Here is a 17,588-nt window from a genome sequence, read left to right as displayed (position 1 = left end):
AATAATATCTGCTCCTACATTCTAGTAAAAAATGGCTACAGGAGTTTCTGGCCCTTTCATCAAGTTAGCAATTTTTGAGCTCCAACAAAAACAATCAATTATTTAAAAAAAAAAAAAGTGTATTCCGAAGCAACAACAGAAGGGAGAGCAGATTGGAAAAGTGTAATTGATGGTGAGACCTAAAAGTGCTTACCCAATCCAAGGCCAACAACACCCTATATAATCTCTGGATGCACCCCTTTCAGTTTCACTGGCGGGGGAAATAGCATCACCTCCCTTGGGAGATGCAAGCTATCTTGGATCCTGGTGTTTGTTGATTTACACATTTGTGAGCATTTTCTTTCTAGTCTTCTTTTAAATTGGGTTTTGGTATATTAATATTCACACAATAAATGGAGATGAATTCTTAGTATATCAAATTGAAGTTCATAAAGCAATATCCTAATTGTTTATTTAACAAGTCTTTTTAAGTGCTTTTTAAAAAAGATTATTTATGCATACAAGAATGGGGGTACAGACCAGAGGTGGGGGTGGTGAGAGGATTCACCAGAGACAGAGGAGGGAGCAGAATAGGCGGATCTACTGAAATACACTGCTGAGGGGAACAGAGGGTGAGACAGGAGAGGTCTGCTGTGCCATGTGGGTAGCTCCCTGGCCAGAGATGGAACTTGTGCTGCAGTGTCTATGGACAACTTCTTAGGTTGCGTCTTAAGCCCTTGCACCACCAGGGAGGCCCTGCAAGGAGGGTTTTAACCAATGCAGACAGGAGCTAGGGACAGATACTCTCCTCCTCAGCATGTCTGTGGGACAGCTCTAAAAGCAGTCTACACAGTTCCTTAGATGGCCCCACTTGCAGAACAGGCAGATCTACTGAAATACACTGCTGAGGGGAGTAACAGGCAAGACAGGAGAGGTCTGCTGCGCCATGTGGGTAGCTCCCTGGCCAGCCAGGATCAAACTGGTGCTGCAGAGGCTGCAGATAACTTCACAGTGCTGTGCTTAAACCCCTGCGCCACTAGGGAGGCCCTTAAGTGCTTATTTTTATGTTAATGAACACAAGAGTTGTAATTCAGTGAGTTAAATATACATTGGTCCAAATATATACTTCACATATATATTGAATCTTTTTCTACAATTTCTGACTCATAGTTTCCCAAAATACTCAGAATTTTCTAATTGTTGACAGTGATAGGTGTTTTTTGTTATATAAATGAGGTGACTTTTGGAAGCAGCTCTAAATGGGAACTGGTTGCCATGGCAACTGCATGATTAGAGGGTTGGAACTTTTCATTCCAGAGACAGAGGCAGAAGATTGAATCAGTTGGCAATTGCCAATAAGTTAATCAATTATGCCTATGTAATAAAGCCTCCATATAAACCCAGAAGGATGGTGTTTGAATAGTTCCAGTATGGTGAACTTACGGAGATCTGGATGGAAAGGTGAACTTGGAGAGGTCATGGAATCTGTGTACCTTTTCCCCATATCTGCCACATGCATCTCTTCCATTTGACTATTTCTGAATCATTACCTTCTATAATACACCAGTGATCTAATAAATATAATATTACTGAGTTTGTGAGTTGGTCTAGCAAATTATTTCAAACCTGAAGAGAGAATCTTGGGCTTCTGATTTATTTAATTTTTTTAAAGATTTATTTATGCATACAAGAACTGGGGTATAGGCCAGAGGTGTAGGGGGTGAGGATTCACCAGAGACAGAGTGGGGAACAGAACAGGTGGATTGACTGAAATACACTGCTAAGGGGAGCAGTGGGCAAGACAGGAGAGGTCTGCTGTGCCATGTGGGTTTTTCCCTGGCTGGGCATTGAACTCATGCTGTAGTGGCTGCAGATAGCTTCATAGTGCTGACACTTAATCCCTTGTGCCACCAGAGAGGCCCCAGAGCTTCTGACTTATATAGGCAGTCTTTCCAAGAAGCACAGGTAATAACCTCGGCTTGAGATTGTTGTCTGAACTGGGGGTGATCTAGGAAGATTGAGCCCTTCATCACTGGAATGGCTATCTCTGGGCAGATACTATGAGAATTGAGTTCAATTCTCTTTACTGTGCAGATGTCCAGTGGCTGGTTGTCGGTGTGGTGAACCCCCTTTACACATCAAAATTGGTCTGGGGATACTGTCCCTTATGTACTTTATATAGTAGAAAAAACAGATAATAAATACTATGTACAATAAATATATAGACTTTATGTTACTTAAGTTAATACATGTGATAATTAAAAAGTAAAGAAGAATGTATTAGGTAGAAAACCAGCAGAAGAGAAAATGTCTTACTCAAACATATGGCTAAAGCAAAATGAATAAATGGGCTATTACAAAAGAATGGCCATAGGTATGGAAGCATGTAACAACTAGCAAAAAGGAAAGTCTTTCCTATTCTAAGACCTGAAGTGGCAGGGGAGAGAGTCATAAAGCTAACTCAGTAGGCTCTATACCCATGCGAATATAGAAATCTGTAGCCTTATAATAAAAAATGCACTACTGTCAAAAGAGGGTTGAGCAATGAATACTCTGACCTCTTTCTTCTATTTCCTTATCTCCTGAGAGTAACATGTAATCTCAACTGGAAACAACACAGCAAAGTCTGAGATACAGACTATAAAGATCAGCCTTCCAGAGCACAAGGCAGGTCAGAGGAGCATGGAAAATAGAAAAGGAGGCCCCATAAGGTTAGAATTATTGAGAAAGTTAGTCATCGTAGTGTGGGGAGATTGCAAGTCAAAGTGTTGGTAGGTTATTTTGTTATTGAATATTTGGTCATTTTCAGTAAAAATATTTAAAATTAAGCATTAGATATTAGAACATGAAATCTTATTTTTGATGAACTATGAAATAAAGTGTCTCCCTCCCTCCCTTCTTTCCTTCCTCTCTTTCTTTTTCTTTTATTAATAGTTCACTCCTGATATAATTATATAGTTCCATGGAAGTTTTGCTGGTTTCCAATTAATAGAGTAAGAGATATTGACAAAATTTACTTAATTTAGATCTGGTTGTGTGTCCTATCATAGAGAATGTTATTTTAAAACTAGATATCTTTCCTTCTCATTTTCAGGCTTTACTACTTTAAATTCAAAAATATTTTATTTTGGATCTCAACGTACTAATTTAGCTATAATTATAACCAATTAAATACCCTATAATTTTGTGATACAATGAAGCACATCTGAAAAATGAAACTAAATTATTGTTCACACAGCATGTTCTACAGCTATTCAGTAAATATTGGAATCCTAAGGGAACACATTTAATACCAACATGTCAAGGATGGTGGAGTGGGGTGATATCATGACAATCTATCTTTGGTGATTTTGAGAGATTTCCTGAAACCAACTTTGAATCTCCCAATTATAGAAACAATCTGTCTTTGGTGATTTTGAGTGATTTCCTGAAACCAACTTTGAATCTCCTAATTATAGAAGTATTATATGAAGATATTTACATACCTTTTTTCATTCAGGAATTTTACTTGGGTATTCTGCTGCTTTCATTTGATGGCAACATAAGAGGAACAGTGAGGAACAACCTCTGAGCCAGTGGGTGGTGCTCATTGCTAACTTGACTGTAGAAGGTAGAGCTTTTCAGACTGTACTCCCTGAGCAAGGACATGGGGATGGCGATGGCTTATGGAAAAAAGGAACAACGTGAAGCTTTTAGGCAGTTAGCTGCTGGGACTTTGGTAGTTAAACCACTGGTGAGAAGTGTTTGTGGAGAAGCCTCCACTTTGCCACATATGGCTTCAGCTTGGACCTTGGTCTCTGCTCAGTGGATATGTTAGGGGGAAAAGGATGGCCTAAAGCTAAGTCCATACAGGCTTTGTGGACTCCACCCCCACTCCAGACCAAAGCCAAAAGACACTGGGAACTCCAAATCCCATCACCGCCAAAGGGAAGGTTGCTGGGACCTGAGGGTGGGGTTAAGCAGCCAAGTGAGTATAAAGACAGACACATGGGCTTTTGCTGGGGGGGGGGGGGGGGGTGTCTCCCATTTTGGCTCCCCGCCAGCTCTCAGTCACCAGCCAACTCTGAGAGTGCCTTTGGGTTTCCAGGTCGGTCGGCGGATTGGGTAGGACGCATTAAAGACTTTATTTTCCTATTTTCTCCCTGAGTTGTACATTTCCTTAATTCCCTTTCCCTTGTAAATAAACCTTTTATTAACCTTTTGTGTGGGCCTGTAGTGTAGTATTAATAAGTCTCTTTTAAGCGTGCGGGTGAGGACCCACAGCCAGGCAACCCGTTTTATATCGGGGTTGCCCTATAACAGATAATATTTGGTATAGTACAGATGGCATCTGGCTATGTGCCAGCCTGTAAATACTCTCCATTTTTTTCTCTTCCTGTGTGAGTGAATCCCATTGTGTGGATCTTGTTTGGATCTTGTCCTGCATTCTGAAGCAATTTGGTGAGGATCCACCAAACCAGGGTTTGCTAATGGGTACACAAGCTTGCTTTAATAGGACAGACTATATAAAACAGATTTAAAAATGCATCCAATGTTCTAACATGGAGTGGTTTGGTAATATGAAAGTGCAGAAGATTGTATAAAAGGTTGATTTTGGGGAAGAGAGTTTTTTGTTTAAATTACCTCAGATACACTAGAGGAAATCAACAACAATAGCAATATTCTTGTGAAAGAAAACACTGAGCTGAGCCAGTTGAAAAAAAATCAACCATGTGTAGAGAACCCAATAAATGGCTTAAGTGCTGGAGATTAATGTGAATAAAAAGGTAAACTTAGAGTGCTAGGATAAGAGGCTCACAAGGGGAGGTAGGAGGGGGGGGCGGAGCAACATGGCGGCGAGGAGACGCTGCGAGTAAGATCTCCCATTAAAAAAAGTTAATAGGGAGGAAAAGCGGCAGGTCCCAGTGAGAACTGGGACACGGAAGATAAACGGGTGACGCCAGCAAACTACCCGAAGAAGAAACTGGCCATAAAAGAGGACTAGAAGGGAGGGAAGCACAGAACCCTGCTCCCCTCCCCCGCCCACAGAGGCGGCACTCTCCGACCGGCAGAGAGGAGGAAACAACAAACCAAAACGGCCCACAAGAACAAACGACACAGCAAGCGGGACTGTGAGCGGAAAGGAACTATTGCAGCCACCACACCCCGTGAACGGGAGCTGAGGCGAACCCTGCAGGATCCGCCGCGGCGGTGAGCGAACGGCTCCGGGCGCCATTAGAGAAGAACAAAGACCCCGGGAGACGCGCACACAGCCCGGGCTGCCGGTAAGCTGGCGCGGAAACGCGGAGTGCTCAGCGCGCTTGAAAAGCAAGTGCAGACCTGGATCGCGGCTGCCCAGGTCCCCGCGCCTGCGACCTAGGCTTGCGGGGAGACGACCTAGGCTTGCGGGGAGACGCGCGGAGGTCCTCACTGAGGTGAAGGTCCCTCCCTGAGTGAGCAGGATCCAGGCACCCAGGCACGGGAGCGGTGCAAAAGGCCCCATTCCCGCGCCACTGAACTGGGCTACAGCCCGCGTCCTGGAACTGAGGGCTTTGAACTGAGACCCGGGGCACGAAAATTCGGGGCGTGGTTTCTCCACGACGGTGGGGCACAAGGCAGACACAGCACCCCAAAGCTGTTGAGGTGTACCCTACCATTCCCGCTCTGTTCTCTGTCCCACGGGGTGGGGGAGGTGAAAAACAGCCCCCCAAGGACAATAGGAGAGATCTCTGGCGCCACCTAGCGACCAGGAAAAAAAAAGTCACTAACACCCTATAAAACAGGACATTTCTTAAGACTGCTTGAAAAGGGCAGAAGGTTTCTGGAGGACCCAGTGGCCAGCCGGGAAGTTATTCCACGCCAGGCCCCTTCCGACCAGCAGTCTGAGCCCACAGAGGGAGCAGGCACCCACGTCCGGGGCAGACCGGGTGCGCAGAAGAGTGTGCCTGAACCGGAGGCGCAGGACTGCATCCCGCTTCGCCATTTGAGAACAGGGACATTTCTTCAGTAAAAACTGCCTAAAACCAGCAGAAAGCTCCCCCAGAAGACAGAGATGGCTCCTGGAAGAGCCAGAGGGGAGCGGAGAAGTTCACCCAAGATGTCAGTCAGTCCGAGCAACACAGTGTCCCAACGCATACGACAAATTAGAAAACAGACAGTAGGGAGTAGAAGAACCACACGCAACCTAAAAACTCCTCAGGAAAGAAGCACACCACAAAAAGAAAACCACTCCCCAGATTGCAACGACAGCAACTTGGAAGAACTTCTGAGCCTTCCAGAAAGAGAATTTAAAATTGCCATGATTAAAAAAGTGATAGATCAGAAGAAGGAAATTGAGTCCCTAAAGAGGGAAGTAAGAGAAATGCAGGAGATCAAAGAATTAATGGAGGAACTAAAGAACTCTGGGAAAAGCAATGAAAGCAGAATAGATGAAATGGAAGAACGAATAAGTAATCTTGAAGACACAGAAATAAAAAGAACCAAAACAGAAAAGGAAAGAGAAGTACGAAGGAAAAAGAATGAAGAAAGACTTCGGGAACTATCTGACTCCATGAGGAAAGGAAATATAAGAGTTATAGGAATTCCAGAAGGAGAGGAGAGAGATGTAGGAACAGAGAAAATATTCATGGATATAATTGAAGAGAACTTCCCAAATGCGAAGAAGGAGCTGAAAATTGATATACAAGAAGCAAGAAGAACACCAAACTTCCACGACGAAAGGAAAAACACAGCAAGACACATAATAGTAAAGCTCCCAAGAATCCAGGACAAGGAAAAAATAATGAAGCTGACAAGAGGGAAGAAACAGATAACATTCAAAGGAAAACCAATCAGGCTGACATCAGACTTCTCTGAAGAAACACTACGGGCAAGGAGAGAGTGGAGGGACATAGTCAACAGACTCCAAGAAAACAGATGCCAACCAAGAATACTCTATCCCGCAAAGCTCTCTTTCCTCCATGAAGAAAGAATATGGACCTTCCCAGACAAAGAGAAACTCCGGAATTTCATTGCGACTAAACCCCCACTCCAAAAAATACTACAAGGAATCCTAAAGCCAGAACCTCAGAGGGACGAATAACAACGAAAGAAGACCAAAAAAAAAAAAAAAGTTATTAAAAGAATAAATAAATAAAATCAAAGGAAAGACAAACATAATGGCAAATACAGATGCTAACATATCAATATTAACTCTAAATGTAAATGGACTAAACTCTTCAATAAAAAGACACAGAGTTGCAGCCTGGATTAAGAAACAAAACCCAACCTTTTGCTGTCTCCAGGAAACACATTTAGCTACAAAAGATAAAAATAGGCTCAAAGTCAAAGGATGGAAAACAATCCTACAAGCAAATGGGCCAAAAAAGAAAGCAGGAACAGCTATACTTATATCAGATAAAACAGACTTCAAACTCAAAAAATAAAAAGAGACCCCAATGGTCACTACATTATGATTAAGGGGACAATACTTCAAGAAGAAATAACACTCATTAACATATACTCACCAAACGAAAGAGCACCAAAATATATCAGACAACTGTTGTCCTCTCTGAAAACAGACATCAGAGAAAACACATATGTAGTGGGAGACTTCAACACACCACTATCAACAATGGATAGATCAACAAGACAAAAAATAAGTAAAGAAACTAAAGCTCTAAATAAGGACCTAGAGCATTTGGGCTTAACAGACATCTATAGAACACTAAACCAAAAAAAACGGAGTACACATTTTTCTCAAGCGCACACGGATCATTCTCCAGGATCGATCACATACTGGGGCACAAGACAAACATCAACAGATACACCAAGATTGAAATCATACCAACCATCTTTTCTGACCACGAAGGCATCAAACTAGAAATAAATCATAAAAAGAAGGCAAGGAACTATCCTACCTCATGGAGATTAAAAGCCACACTACTGGAAGACCACTGGACTAACGAGGAGATCAAAGAAGAAATTAAAAAATTCTTTGAATTGAATGACAAGGAGGACACCAATATCCTAAATGTATGGGATGCAGCAAAAGCAGTAATAAGAGGAAAATATATAGCAATAGAAGCTCACATCAAGAAACAAGAAAGAACTCAAAGAAACAACCTAATCTCGAAGCTCAAAGATCTAGAAAAAGAACAACAACAAAAAAACCCCAGAACCAGTAGAAGAAAAGAAATAATAAAAACCAAAGCAGAAATAAATGAAATTGAAACTAAAAAAACAATCCAAAAGATCAATGAAACCAAGAGCTGGTTCTTTGAAAAAATAAATAAAATAGACAAACCCCTAGCCAGGCTCACAAAGGAAAAAAGGGAGAAAGCACAAATACACAGAATCATAAATGAAAGAGGAGAAATCACAACGGACACAGCAGAAATCAAAAGAATAATCAGTAACTACTATGAACAGTTATATGGAAACAAGTTCAACAATCTAGAGGAGATGGACAAATTCCTACAACTCTACAATCACCCAAAGCTAGATAAAGAAGAAATAGAACACCTAAACAGACCAATTACAAGCAGCGAAATTGAAATGGTAATTAAAAACCTCCCCAAAAACAAAAGCCCAGGACCTGATGGATTTACAAATGAATTCTACCAAACATTCAGAGACGAATTAGTGCCTATCCTTCACAAACTCTTCCAAAAAATTGAGAAGGAAGGGACAATACCAAACACGTTCTATGAAGCCAATATTACACTAATACCAAAACCGAATAAGGACAACACAAAAAAGGAAAACTATAGGCCAATCTCCCTAATGAACACTGATGCAAAAATCCTCAATAAAATTTTAGCTATCAGAATCCAACAATGTATCCATAAGATAATTCACCACGACCAAGTTGGATTCATTCCAGGGGCACAAGGATGGTTTAACATCCGAAAATCAATCAACGTTATCCAACACATCAACAAAAAGAAATATAAAAACCATATGATAATATCAATAGATGCTGAGAAAGCTTTCGACAAAGTGCAACACCCATTCATGATAAAAGCCCTTGAAATTCTTGGGATACAAGGAACATACCTCAACATCATAAAGGCCATCTATGACAAGCCAACAGCCAGTATCATTCTCAATGGTGAAAAGCTGAAAGCAATTCCATTAAGATCTGGAACAAGACAAGGATGTCCACTCTCACCACTGCTTTTCAATATAATACTGGAAGTCCTAGCCAGAGCAATAAGACAAGAGAAAGACATCCAAGGAATCCAAATAGGAAAAGAAGAAGTCAAACTATCACTATTTGCAGATGATATGATAATATACATAGAGAACCCCAAAATCTCCACAGAAAAACTAATTCAACTCATCAATCAATTCAGTAAAGTGGCAGGATACAAAATCAACACGCAAAAGTCAGTGGCCTTCCTATACACAAACAATAAATCTGAAGAAGAAGAAATCAAAAAAACCACCCCTTTTATTATCGAAACAAAAAAAATCAAATATTTGGAATAAATCTAACAAAAGAGGTAAAGGACCTATACAAAGAAAACTATAAAACGCTGTTAAAAGAAATAGAAGAAGACACAAAGAAATGGAAAGACATCCCCTGCTCATGGATTGGAAGAATAAACATTATTAAAATGGCCATCCTACCAAAAGCAATATACAGATTCAATGCTATTCCAATCAAAATCTCAATGGCATTCTTCAAAGAAATAGAACAATTATTGATGAAATTCATATGGAATCACCAAAAACCCCGAATAGCCAAAGCTCTACTGAAAAAAAAAGAAGGAAATGGAGGCATCACACTCCCAGACTTCAAACTATACTACAAAGCCATAATCATCAAAACTGCATGGTATTGGAACAAGAACAGACATACAGACCAATGGAATCGAATAGAAAATCCAGAAATAAACCCACAGATTTATGGTCAACTAATCTTTGACAAAGGAGCAAAGACTATGCATTGGAGCAAAGAAAGTTTGTTCAATAAATGGTGCTGGGAAAACTGGGTCGCTACATGCAAAAGAATGAAGCTTGACCACTACCTCACACCATACACAAAAATCAACTCAAAATGGATTAAAGAACTAGACATAAGACCTGAAACCATAAAATACATAGAAGGAAATATAGGCGAAACACTACGGGATTTGCACATCAAAGACATCTTTACAGACACATCACCCAAAGCAGTGATAGTGAAGAGAAAGATAAACAGCTGGGACTACATCAAATTAAAGAGCTTCTGCACAGCAAAAGAGACAATAACAAAAACAAAGAGAAACCCCACCAACTGGGAGAACATTTTTGCACCCAACACTAATGATAAAGGACTGATCACAAAAATCTGCAAAGAGCTGATGAGACTCAGCAACAACAAAGAAAATAATCCAGTCAAAAAATGGGCAGAAGAGCTAAAAAGAAACTTCTCTGAAGAGGAAATGAAAATGGCCAACAGACATATGAAAAAATGTTCAACATCACTTGTAATCAGGGAAATGCAAATCAAAACTACCATGAGATACCATCTCACACCAGTGAGAATGGCACATATTAAAAAAACTAGCAACAACAAATGTTGGCGAGGATGTGGAGAAAAAGGAACTCTTGTGCACTGTTGGTGGGAGTGCAAACTGGTCCAACCACTATGGAGAGCTGTGTGGAGATTTCTGGACCTACTAAACATAGAGCTTCCATATGATCCAGCAATTCCACTCCTAGGTATTTACCCAAAGGACACAGAAACATCAATTCCAAAGAGCACCTGCACTCCTATGTTTATAGCAGCACTGTTTACAATAGCTAAGCTTTGGAAACAACCCAAATGCCCAAAAATAGATGACTGGATCAAGAAGATGTGGTACATATATACCATGGAATATTACTCAGCATTCAAAAAAGATAAACACATGCTATTTGCAGCAACATGGATGGCACTGGAAGGGATCATGCTCAGCGAAATAAGCCAAAAAGAAAAAGAAAAATACCGGATGGTCTCACTCATAGCAGGAATCTAGAAAACTTAAATAAGGGACCAGGAAAATGAATATAAGAAAGTGAAAATCAAAATCAACAAAAAAACTATGAACCAGAGACACTTTTTGGGGGGTGGGGGGGCGGGAGGGGAAGGATTGGGGTCAGAATGGGGCGTTTGCAATTGTATGGGGGAATATAAAAATAAAATTTAATATTTAAAAAAAAAAAAAAAAAAAAAAAGAAGAGGCTCACAAGGGGCATCTTATGCTTTGTTAAATGACATACTTTCATCCTGTGGGACTTGGGAAATGGTGAATTTTTTTTTTTAAAGATTTATTTATTTATACAAGCACTGGGTACAGTCAGAGGCGTGGGAGGGTGAGAGAATTCAACAGAGCCAGAACAGGGAGCAGAACAGGCAGACTGACAAAGTACACTTCTGAGGGGAGCAGCTGGTGGCAGGAGAGGTCTGCGCACCATGTGGGACCCTCGCCCAGCGGCCGGGGATCGAACCAGTGCTGCAGAGGCTGCGGGCAGCTTCGCAACCCAGCACTCAACTGCTGCACCACCGGGTAGGCCCTCGTGAATTTTTTTTTAATAAATGGTTTTGATCAATTTTCTATCTATAAGCGGTAGATAGAATAAATGATGCCAGAAATGAAAAAGAACACATTGCATGCTGTCTGCAACTCTTTGTTTGCTTAATCTGGTAGATAATAAATATTTTCAGGGTTGCATGTTTTCTACTATTATCTGATTCAAGTTTTCCCAAATAACCTCCATTTTATATTTGCATTTCTTGGTGCTCTGTCTGTGAACCCCATGGAGGATATCATTTAATGATTATGATTTCAAGCTTTACCAGCATCAGTTATTCCTTCCCCTTTTATAACCAATATTCATTCAGACATACTAACTCCTTCAAGTTTTTACCACCTTCTAAATATTTCTCAACTGCATTCTCTAGAATTTTGACATTTGATTAAAATTTTAGTCATTTCTTGCCTTATGACAGTGACCTCCAGAAATATACAACGTAATGTTAAATCTTTATAATGAGGAGATGTTGATTCATGTTAGTAGGTCACTTTGCAATAATATTTGATTTTTTTTACTGCCATTTTTAGCTGTTTAAATTGTTTTTAATTGAGGTAATATGGGCTTACAACATTGTATATTATTTAGAGGTACAGGATCTTGCCCTTCAGGTGTGGACACCACACCACACCACCACCAAACACGTATAGTCCTCCAACATAGTCCACTGTGCTCCCTCCCGACTTTGTTCTCTTTCCTCACCCCAATCCTCTGGTGGGGAATTATGCTAAGTGAAATCAGTCACAAGGAGAAAGACAGTATAGGATGATATCACCTATATGTGAAATATGGAGGAAAAAAGGGGGAACCGAGTCAGATAGAACCAATCATAAGCCCTAGGAATCTGTTTAAGTGTTTTTGGTTCACGTGAATTTGGTATTCACTACTGTTTTCTGTCTACTAGAAGAAATGGTGTGTGTGTGGTGTGGAGGGGCAGGGAGTATGATTCTCCTTAAGAGTCAATAAAAAAGATGATATTGGGATTAACATTTTTAAAAGTATTTTGTTCATTTTATCACATAAAATTCCTTTTAGCTGGAGCCAAGAATGAACTTCATCAGCATGTAATGGAGGGTAACAAAATTGACATTTAGAAGTTAGAGGAAAGGACCTCTCAAGAGTAAAAATGTTGTATGCTCTTGTTCTGCAGTGAAGTCAAATCAGAATAAATGCAGACGTTTTATTCAAGACATAGCAAGCATGAAGTTCTTTGTTGACTCCTTAAACAAAGATTTGTCTGACTTCAAGAGAGAAGCAACAGCACTGGGCTTTTGAAATGAAGTAGTGAGGGCATGTAGACATGCCCTTTATAGGATCAATACCTAAACTGGTAATGAGAAGTAGAGTCTATTTCAGGAAGTCCAATACCGAAAATCATAGATTAGGAGTTGTATTATATTTAAACTTTCAGTCTCAAGCAGTAGGGCTAAAGAATTCATAAGAGAACAAGAAAAAGTCAACGGTCTTTAATAAATCACCCTGTGACTTTCTCTACCACCAAATAAAAGTCCTATTACAAAGACTAAATTAAGATCTAGGTTTCACAGCTTATTTTGAAGGTGTTTCCAAAGTAAGAAGCTGAGGTAGTCAGTTTTCCTTTTAAAGGACCAACACAGGCAAAATACCCACCAAAGAGCTTAGATATCTTCCCGGATAAAGCTGTCCTCAAGGCAAGAAAAATCAAACAAACATCTTCAGCATTGATGCAGCTTTATCTTTTAATGTTTATTTCTTAAGCTTGAACAGGGTTTTGTGAAGTTTGCACTATATTTAGGATTATTTTAACTATTAACAACGTGTCTTGTGCTCATAATTGCCACCTAGTTTGAAATATTTAATTTATTTTGTTCTCACATTAATCTAATAGTGTATTACATTGTGTCATATTTTTCTGAGTATGGAATTCCTTCTTTGTATTTTCAGTCATGGACTGTTTTTCTTGTTTAATTCTAATTATATTTCCCCAAATGTCTTATATTAGTTTCTACGCATGACAAACCAGTCTAGGGATTCTTCTTAGGATATAAGAGGTGCAATCTAAATGTGAGTGGTCCAAGCTGTTTCAAAAAAAAAAAAGAGAGAGAGAAAATTCTTTTTTCTAGTTTATATCTTGTAATTATGTAATTATATTTTTAAAATAGCTATCTAATTAGATTCCATCTTATTCCCAAGGAGAATGCAAACACACACATTCACATACAGATTTATACATGTTTCTAAGCTTACACAAAGATAATATAAATGTAACTAATCATTGACATATGCTCTAGGACTACTGTACACGTAATACACTTATCTAAGAATCCTTTAACTCTAAATAATAATGTCAACTAGTAGGATACAATGTAACAAGACAGTCACTGTTTTCTAGATCTCTACATTAAAATTCAAGAGAGAATATCATTTTCGTTTTTTATGCCAAACTGGTTTGTGATGAGAAGTATATAGATTTATGACATTTTTGAAATTTGTGACTGACAAGCAAGTATTCTGACCTTTGTCAGAATTCTTTCTCTCTTTGTCACTCAGTTTCCTCTTCTGTAAAATTAAGGAATATATATGAGTTATCATTAAGTTTCCTTCCAAATCTAGTTTTTGAAGCCCCATATGCAAAATAATGGTCTACTGATAATATAATAATAGGTATAAAAGCTATGATTTACTAAGAACTTTGTCAGACACTGGGATAAGCACTCTGTATTATACTCTTTAATACTTACTATAGCTATATAAGTTAATATACAAATTAGATTTTTCAGGGATAAAGTGTTTTAAAGTGGATGCAATAACATATAGAATGTAACATTTGGAAGACCTCTATATGATGCCAATAGCCAGCCCTTTAATACTAACCTATATTGAAATAATAGCTTCTATTCTATGGTCATATTTGGCTTTAAAATTTAAAGAATGGGAAATTTGTTTCCTCCTGTGAATCTTTGTTATCCTTTGGGTAGAGATAAGAGTAAAATGTTTTGTTTTAATTTTCTCTACTTACATACACTTACATAAGTGTTACAACATTCTTAACCTCCCTTTAAAAAATACCTAACTCATAAAAACTGAAGACAGTGGTGACTAGATATTTCTAGACAAACAGTGAATCCTCTGGGTTCCAGACATAGTATACTTCCTACCCCCTTTATGTAGCAGTTTCCACTTGCTATTAGAATCATCTATCACAGCCATTACAGCAACCCCATTCTCTACTTGTTTTATTTTAGTAAGATGCCCAAAACAGTAAAGTGGAAAAATTTCTCCTTCTAATTCAATGTGAATATTAGATCATTCTCACCAGGATCCAAAGTCTCAGACAAAAGAATAAAGATTATTTCATTGAATGTTTAGGTCTGTTAGGAAGAAGTACAACTCCCACACTTTAATTCCTAGATCTATCTATTGTGAGTGTATGAAAAGGAGGCCCCTGTATAGTAACTGCTTTAAAGCTTAAGGCATACTTTTGAAGCAACCTACAAGGCACTTAGGATATAGGCTCCCAGGTGGTATCGTAAATGTTTAGCAAATTCTTTTCAAAATAATTGTTTTATTTGGCAGAGTAATTCTAGACTGCCTCATAAAATTCTCCATTTTCATATGATCTGGTAGAGCTAGTGTTACTAGTGTTAATCAAGCCATGGCATATATTGTTTGCACTAGCCATTCATTGTACAGATTCAGGTTAGGCACACAATCTGAACCAAAATATTGTGTGTTTGATGAAACCAGCAATGGGTCCTATTTTATCCCAAAGTTCACTCTGTGTATGTTTTAAATTTCCTGGCAAATGTTCTCTGAGGTGTCAAGGGACAGTTGGTGGAATAAGGCAACCATATCAACCCTCCAACTGTGTCCACTACTCTCAAACTAACCAGGTTCTACTAGCAATTTCCTGAAAAAAATTCCATCGATTTGTATTCAGTGGAGATGAAACAGTAAATCAAATGATATTTCAAGTATATGGTAGCAATCTGCTACCCATCATACACAGACAGCTGTCTTAGCAATGTGTCATCTTGATTCATAGTCATACAAGTTGTAGATGACTCACGGTTCAGAAATTTCCACCTGTAAAATCAAAATCAATGGCAACATCTCTTTCAGATTATCAGAAAAAGAAACAAATTATTAAATATAGTCCAGAAATTGTGAACTAAACAGTAGATCTTATTTGCTATCTGTTATTTGAGAGAGATCAGAGTATTGCTTGTCAAATTCCTTTCCAAATTATCTAGAGTCAGTCTTAGGCTAAGCCCATAAATCTTCAAAAGTCTTATTTTCCTTCGATTAGCATCAGCTGTCCATCAGCTATAGGTTGGGAGAAATAGCTCAGAGTACTATTTTTCTTTTCTTCCTTGGGACATTTCATTAGAATAAAGTTATTGTACTCCTTTCATTCCTAACTGGTTATAACCTGCTTTTTGTGACTTCTCACCACTCACTAAAATCTCGTGTCCAGTTACTACCTGCTTTAACTTGTAACCTTCCTCTACTGGTGACATTTGCTGGCTTAAAGAGTAAACAGATGTTTTAGTTTCATCAGCTTTCCCCTCTAATCTAATATTAGGAAGATGTAACAAGTGAAAGGGAAAAGTCTGATGTTGCCATTTTGGATCATGATCATATTCAAATTTAGTTCTAATTTAACTGCATGGAAAAGTTACACTCTACCCTGATAATCCCCTAGAAACACATGCATGCAGTCAAATTCAGGTGTATAGATGTCATGTCTTGTGAACTGATATTTCTGTCTCAAATATGTATGAATCAAGTAAGATAAAAGAAACCTTTTGGGAGGTAGAAAATTATAAGGTTGTATTGTTCCATTGAGGCATCTCCCCACCACCTTATGCCCAAATTAAAAAAACAAAACATGTCCAATAGAATCTCTTCTATATTGGCTTCCATTTGTGAAAATACTCATTTAGGCAATTTATGTACCCATTCAAGCCATTATATTCCTTCCAAAGTAATGTTAAGATAACCCACATATTCTTACATACTGATATCATTTTTATTCAGTAGAAAATAATTGCTAATTCCTTTTTGACTAATAGATTATTCAGAATTTTTGGTACTTTTTTTTTCCAAATTAGCAATATGTGATTGATTATACTCTAATTTTTGATAAAATTAAAATTATTGTGATAAGGGAATAAAAATTATATGAGTTGATTCTTATAAAAATTATAGACACTGGTCTTTTTTTGAGAGGAGCCATACTCACAGGTGTGAGCTGTTATCTCATTGATGTGATTTGAATTTCTTTGATGAAAAGTGATGAAGGACCCTTTTCATACACTTGTTTGTAGTGTGTCTGTCTTCTTTGGCGAAGTACCTACTTAGCACATCTGCCCTTTATTTTTTTTTTTTGATTTTTTTTTTTTGTTGTTGTTGAGTTGTATTAACTCTTTGTAGATCTTGATATTACTCCTTGTCTCCATTCAATAGGATGTCTTTGTTTTTGTGATAGTTGCTTTTGCTTACAAAGCTTTTTAGTTTGATATAGTCCTAAAGGTTTATGTTCTCTTTTGTTTCTCTTATTATTGGAGTCAAATCCACAAAGACATCGCTGCATCCTATGATGTAGAGTTTTTTGCTGAAGTTTTCTTCTCTATATTTTATGATTTCAGACCTTACATCTAAGTCTACAATCCATTTTGAGTTAATTTCTGTGTGTGGTATAAAATAGTGGTGTAGTCCCGTTCCTTTGCATTTGGCTACCCAGTTTTCCCAATGCCATTCATTGAAGAGACTTTCCTTTCTTCAACATATACTCTTGATTCCTTTCTTGGGGATTAACTATCATTGTGTGTTTTCTGTTTTGTTTTGTTTTTTTGTTGTTGTTGTTGTTGTTATTTCCTGGGATATCAATTCTATTCCATTGATTTGTCTGCTTTTTGTTGTAGTACCATGCTGACCTTTAAAAATTATTATTATAGCTTTGTAGTGTAATTTGAAGTCTGGACACCTGTGAGAATGGCCCATATGTAAAAGACAATTATTGGTAAGAATGTGGAAAAAAGACTGTACACTGTTAATGGAAATGTAGATTCTCCCAGCCTCTGTGGAAAACATATAAAGGTTTCTCA

The sequence above is a fragment of the Talpa occidentalis genome, unplaced genomic scaffold, assembly GCF_014898055.3.
Source record: "Talpa occidentalis isolate TD23 unplaced genomic scaffold, MPIMG_talOcc4v2.1 talOcc4.3, whole genome shotgun sequence".
Taxonomy (NCBI): Eukaryota; Metazoa; Chordata; class Mammalia; order Eulipotyphla; family Talpidae; genus Talpa; species Talpa occidentalis.
This window is presented reverse-complemented; position numbering follows the sequence as displayed.